This window comes from Vitis vinifera, chromosome 9, assembly GCF_030704535.1.
Source record: "Vitis vinifera cultivar Pinot Noir 40024 chromosome 9, ASM3070453v1".
Lineage (NCBI taxonomy): Eukaryota > Viridiplantae > Streptophyta > Magnoliopsida > Vitales > Vitaceae > Vitis > Vitis vinifera.
In genome coordinates, this window is record NC_081813.1 from 16,512,339 (window position 1) to 16,518,956 (window position 6,618).

A 6,618-nucleotide genomic window follows, 5' to 3' on the forward strand; every position below is an offset into this window, starting at 1 on the left:
AACAAAAATAGAGAAAAACACACGCCAAAGAAAAATAATCACACGCAAAAGAAAAATAATCACACGCACAAGACATTATTTACGTGGTTATACAATTTGCCTACGTCCACGGAGTTGCAAGAATATCATTATTATAATGGAAGAATACAGAGTACAACTCGGCTACAATATTTTCTCTCTATATATAACACGGCAACCACACCACACTAAAAAACCCTAATTCCAAAATACGGTTCCACAATGGGCTAAACGGACCCAAACCACGCAATTTTATTCAGGTCGGGTTGTCAAATCGGATCAAACAAAACTAGGCTCCACAAAGCCCAACAAAGCCCTATACACAGAAATGTGTCAACTTGCCATCTGCAAAAAATTCCAAGAAAAAAATAAAAGAAACAATCAATTAGTATAAGAATCTTTAAGAAATTAGCAATTTCAAAAATTATAATGCAAATAAGCAACAAATAAAATTTCATAAACGCATAGTAAGTGGTTATAGCAATAGAAAAATCAAAGCTTACAGCAACAAACTCAGTCAAAGCATGCACCCCCACTGCTTGCACTCCCAGAACATTAACAACCTCTAATGTACACAGGTACATATTATAATTAACCACATCAACTATCTATAAGATACCTAATGCTTCCCTCTGGTAATCTATCAATCACTTCCATAGGTCGGCTAACTAACTTTGAACATAGCTACATAGTCCATCAGATGTTCTTGATTTCCATGGAATATCTCCAAAAAGTGATTCAATATCTTCACAAAAATCTACTAAGTTAATGTTACAAATAGAAGGAAGAAATTTCTCAATTTTAACTTGGAATTTGACTTATCTTAACACTATTGATGCAATTTTCTTTTCTTAATATTAATTTATTATTTGAGCAAAGTTGTTATGCAACTCCTTGTGAGTAGGGAATGAAGGTTAGTGTTGATTCTTCCTCGATGTTTTTTAGGCTGCAAGAGAAACAGGGGCCCTTAAAGAAGCAAAAGACAAGCTAGAAAAGTGGGTGGAGGAACTTACATGGAGATTGCAGTTGGAGAAGCAATTAAGGGTAGTGTAGATATTTTTTCGCTCTTCATAAATGTTCCACAACAGAATGCATAATCCAGATTGGGATCCTGCAATGCAGTTATTGTTTCACTGATTGTATCAGCAGGTTCAAGATTCCAATGGATGCAGCCAGCACTTAGTAAAGCACCCCAGATTATTGAATCAGATGGAATTATCATGTTCTGGACCAATTCATAGGCTTCTTTGACATGCCCAACCTGGCCAAGGAGATCTACCATACAAACACAATGCTCAAGTTTAGGAGACAATCCATGTTTATCAGCCATACTAGAAAACTGAACCATTCACTCTTCTACCAATCCTGAGTGGTTACAAGCTGATAAAACTCCAATGAATGTGACATCATTGGGCTGCACACCAGTCCTCTCCATCTATGAAAAAACCACTAAAGAAATAGTCACTTCCATCACCATGGTAAGCCAATACCAGTATCATGGCATTCCACAAGGCTACATCTTTCTCACTCGTCTTGACAAAAACCAAACAAGCATCATTGATTTTACCACGTTTTGCTTACATATCAACCACAGTAGTGACAAGAATCACATTTAGCTCTAACCCATTTAGACCCAGGTACAAATGAACTTCTCTCCCAAGTTACAGTGCCCCTAAGCCAGCATAAGCAGACAACACATTCACCAGTGTGATCTCATTCGGTTTCACAGACTGCTTTCATGAGACAGTATAAATCAATTGTTTCCTCAAAAAGTTTCATGCTGCACATATCCAGTAATGATGGCATTCCAAGGAGGCAGCTTCTTATAAGAAACACCATCAAAGATTCTCCAAGCTTTCTCCACATCCCCGCACTTATAATACATGTCTATGAGAGCAGTAACCAAGATTGAATTCAAAAGGATCTTGTTAACATCGATAAAAATGAAAAGGAACCTTCCAACTCCATAATTCCAAAGATTTGAACAAGCAAACAGTAGACACACCGTTGTTACCGCATTGAGCTGGACCTCATCAGCCAAAACAAGCATCCGGAAAACAAACTCAACATCTCCATAAAATCCCTTTCTTTCCCATACACATTTATCATTGCAGTCCTGCAAACCACATTCCTTCTCATTGGCATTTCTTCAAACAACTCCCGCGCTCCTCAACTTCCCCTCAGTGCACATACCCTGAAATGATCGAATTCCAAGAAACCTCATCTCTAACCTCCATATCAACCCACAAATTCCGAGAAGAATCAAGACAAAAACACTTACAACACATCTCTATTAAAGAATCACACAAACAAATCAGATCCAAAACCCAATCTTAGAACATGGGTATGAATGTGTTCACCTTCAAGCATCGAACTAAGGGTAGAACAAGATTTTAGGACAAAAGGGTATGTAACATTACTCAGTTTAGCGTTATTCCGAAGCATTTAGAGATAGAGAGCCAGGGAATTTTGTGGAGAGCCTTGGAGGGTGTCGGCTCTGATAAAGGAGTTCCAAGAGAAATTAGTGGGAGAAGGGGTTTGATCAAGGATGAAATGAGCATAATCGATTGAATTGAGGTCGATAAGCTATGAAATGCGGCGGGTTTGAATTGAGAGGCCATGGATGACTATGGGCGACGGAGGTGGTGGTTCAGAGGAGGGAGGTAACGGAAGTTTAAAAAATAACCGCTTTTTAACATCAACTGGCCAGGAACGTTTGACACATTCGAAACAATGTCGTTTCACAAAAGTGGAATGTGATAGTAAGGAGGATATTTTTTGTAACCTTTATAAGAAAAAGACTTTAAATTTATGACTAAAAAGCTAAGTATTTCTTGGAAAATAGAAAAATATGCTTTTTTTTCTTTAATTTTAGAAATTTAATGAGGAGAAATTTTTTTATAATCCAATTATGCCATAATAAATAGAAAAGAAAGAGTGTATAGAAACAAATTTAATATTAAAAGGATACCAAAAAATAGCAAAAAAAAATAAGAAATAAAAAAATCACGTGAAAGTGGTATAAAACTATTTTTAATAATACGTTGACCAAAAAGTTATTATATTATTAAACTATTTATTCCATATATTTTTTTTTTTACTAAGATTATCAATTTCATAGCAAAAGAAATAAATAAGTTACATTTTTAGTGTCATTAAAAATTTTCAAAATACCATCAACCTTAATTTCTACTTTTTTAGCTTTACCTTAAAAATAAAATTAAAGGAAAATTCATATTTGATGTCTTTTTTTTTTTAATCTTTTAAATGAATCTTTTTAAAAAAATATCTAAAACTTATACTCTGTTTGGTCATGTTTTTTGAAATTTTTTTTAAAAACAATTTTTTTATTCTTTAACTTAAAAAACAGTTTTAAAAAATATGATTAAACGGGTTCATATTTTCCATTTATTTCTAAAAATGGATGAAAACAACTCCTACTTAGTTTTTAGAAATTATTCTCTATTTCACTTTATTTTTAAAAATTGTTTTCAAATAACAACAATCAAACAAAGTAAAAAAAAAAAAATTTAAAATAATTTTCCATTTTTAAAAATAGAAAACTATTTTTAAATCACACAAGAAAACAAACTCTTATATTTTGATCAAAATATACAAAAACAACTATTATAAAATGTTTATTTTTTAAAATACTTAGATAAACATTAGTTTGAAAATGATCCTTAAAAAATTATTCTTAAATATTTTTAACATCAAAATTTTATTTAAGAACTTGAATATAAAAGGAACTTGAATATAAAAGATAGGTTATTATGCAGTTACATATAATAATGCCTGAAAATACGTAGTTGTTTGATATCCATTGGTCAAAATTCAGTGTAAAAACAAACTTATGTGTAATGAAATATTACTTAGATGAAGATTGAGGATGGGATAAATAATTTCCAAACCGTGAAAATAAACTAATTGTTCACTTGTTTTTACTTTATCAATCAATTCTTGATCTCTAATATGGTCTCTATGCAGGAATAAACCATATTTTATATATATATATATATACATGAAAATTAAAACTTTGGGATACACCCAATATATCAAAACTCATTAACCATGAATAAAGAAAAACATTTTCATCATGAAAACGACAAAAACTAGAGCAAACATATAAGAATTCAAAATTGTAGCCAAGCATAACTAGAAATTTTCTTTGATCCTTTACCAATCAGAGCTAAAACTCTGGAATAAAATGTCAAAATGGGAATAACATTTGATATATATAGGAAAGACTTTTAGGACTTTACTAATCCTAAGACATGGGAGTCCACTGAGTCAACATCACTATAAAAAGGTGGGATTGATGCTATATGATTTCAATGGACTACTCCTCATGGAGTATTCATTCAATGGTGGATGTCTCGCAATAATGTTATACTTATAACAAACATAATTTTATCATATTTATCCTTTTTAATTTGAGTTGAATCTATGATTTTTTTTTTTAAATATGAGATTCATGTTAATCTTGTTTGGAAGAATACGGGGATGTGATTGATGGAGTGGAGATTGCAATCACAGATCTGAAAACCAAGTTTGTGTCGTAGTTAACAAACCTAGCTTCTAAATTTGTGACTGCAATCTCCTTTCTATTAATCACATCCTTGTATTCTCCGCTAAAATTAACATAAATTTCTTAACTAGATGTCTTAAAATAAGAATGATTCAACTTAAATTAAAAAAATAAAAATGATAAAATCATGTTAGATAATAACAGACCATCACTGCGAATTAAACCTCCATAGGGAGTAACCGTTGCAATCAAACAACATCAATCCCACCTCTCAATAGTGATGTTGGTTTAGTAGACTCCCTTGTCCTAGGATTAGGGGGATGGCCCTTGTCTTTCACATCCATCACAATACAAAACCAAAAAACAAATAGTTAATAGTTCTTTCTCCTCTCTCTGCAGTGGGTTTGTCTTCCACATAGTCAGACATCAGCTGCAATGTAACAGAAATCAAAACATCTAAGTATAAAACAAACCAAAACATTGAAACACAAAACAAAATCAATGTTAAATAAAATAAGTATTGAAAATTTACCTTTAAAAAGTAGTTGAGATCGTGGCATCATCACTATCAGCCCGCCCATTGGAGAAGGGCAATATTCCTCTGATCCAACGAGCATAACTTTTTTTTTTTTTTTTTTCTGAATCACAGTGGAGACAAATGGTGAGATTATTACTCCTCTGCTCTATTTATAAGAAGAGGAGGACGAAATGAAAACCATGCCTACCTGCATGTTCAAAGACTAGTGCAAAAAAATGACCAAATGACAAAACCAATAAAAGAAAAATATAACACCACAAGTAAAAACAGAAAACAGGACCAAGAAGAGGAAAGACCGCAGAAGTAATGAGAGAAAACCACTGTTACTGTTACCCACCCCAGCAGAAGTAATATTTCTCCGAAATTTCGCTTTACGAAAATTTCACCGATATTTCGGTATTTTTACCGATTTTTCGGGAATTTTCCCGATATTTCTTTACCAGTCCAGCCCCGATACAAAATCTGTCCAATTCTTTTAAAAAAAAACAAATAAGATGCTATTTGGTAATCTGATCATGATTTGCAGGCAAAGGTTTTGTTCTTCAGCCTAGCCCAAAAATCATGGATTTAGGGTTCGATAAATTTAAATCCAGTGGCATAAAAGCAAAGAGACCCCTAGCACAGATCCAGAAAACACAGGCCGCAAAAAAAAAAAAAGGAATTTTGTTGGTTTTCCTTGGGGGTTTTGCATGGATTTTCTCGGAAATCAAACGAGGTGGATTTAGGGTTCGTGAAATTTAAATCCAGTGGCATAAAAGCAAAGAGACCCCTAGAACAGATCCAGAAAACACAGGCAGCAAAAAAAAAGGAATTTTTTTGGTTTTCCTTGGGGGTTTTGCATGGATTTTCTCGGAAATCAAACGAGGATGAATTTTCCCGGAAATCAAATGGGGGATGGATTTTCTTGGGAATCAAACGGGAGTTGCAAAATAAATAAATAACATGATTAGATCAGTACCTGCGAGGATTGAGAGTGGAAGAGGAAAATAGGGCCCTTTTAGGGATTCTCTCATCTGGAGGGCAACTTCAGAAAAGGGCTTCTTCATGCCTCGAGTGAGAGAATGGGGGAGGCCTTTAGAACTTTTATGATTTCATCCACCCACAAGAAGTAATTAATGAAAGAAAACAATTGTTACCCACCCCAACAGAAGTGAGTAATGAGAGAAAAAAAGTTGTTACCCACCTAGCAGAAGTAATGAATTTGCAGCAGTATTAATGGTTTAAAATGTTATCATTCTTTTTTTAAAAAATAATAATAATTTTAATAATCATGTTTTAAGAGTTTCCTTGTTTTTTAAAAATAATTCGGAATTGTTTTAATTTTTTTAAAATTGTTTTTGAGAACATTGTCAAACCAAATTTGAATTTGTACAAAAGAAAAATAAATTCTAAATCTATATAAAGTAATAATTTTTAATAGTATGAACAAGAAACAAATGTAATTATTTTTTTTAAATATTTTTAAATTATTTAATTGTTATATAAAAAGTTAAAATAAGAGAAATAAAATATTAAATTTAAACCTTTTTAAATT

General features: G+C 32.5%; 1 long non-coding RNA gene across 1 annotated transcript; it reads right to left on the reverse strand.

The window, feature by feature from the left end:
• Positions 1-4,170: 4,170 nt before the first annotated feature.
• LOC104880369 (uncharacterized) lies at positions 4,171-6,264 on the reverse strand. The gene is made up of 3 exons (XR_786628.3): positions 6,043-6,264; positions 5,079-5,184; positions 4,171-4,976 (listed from the first exon to the last, which is right to left on the reverse strand). It is a non-coding gene; the product is annotated as an uncharacterized LOC104880369 (long non-coding RNA).
• Between the last annotated feature and the right edge of the window lie 354 nt (positions 6,265-6,618).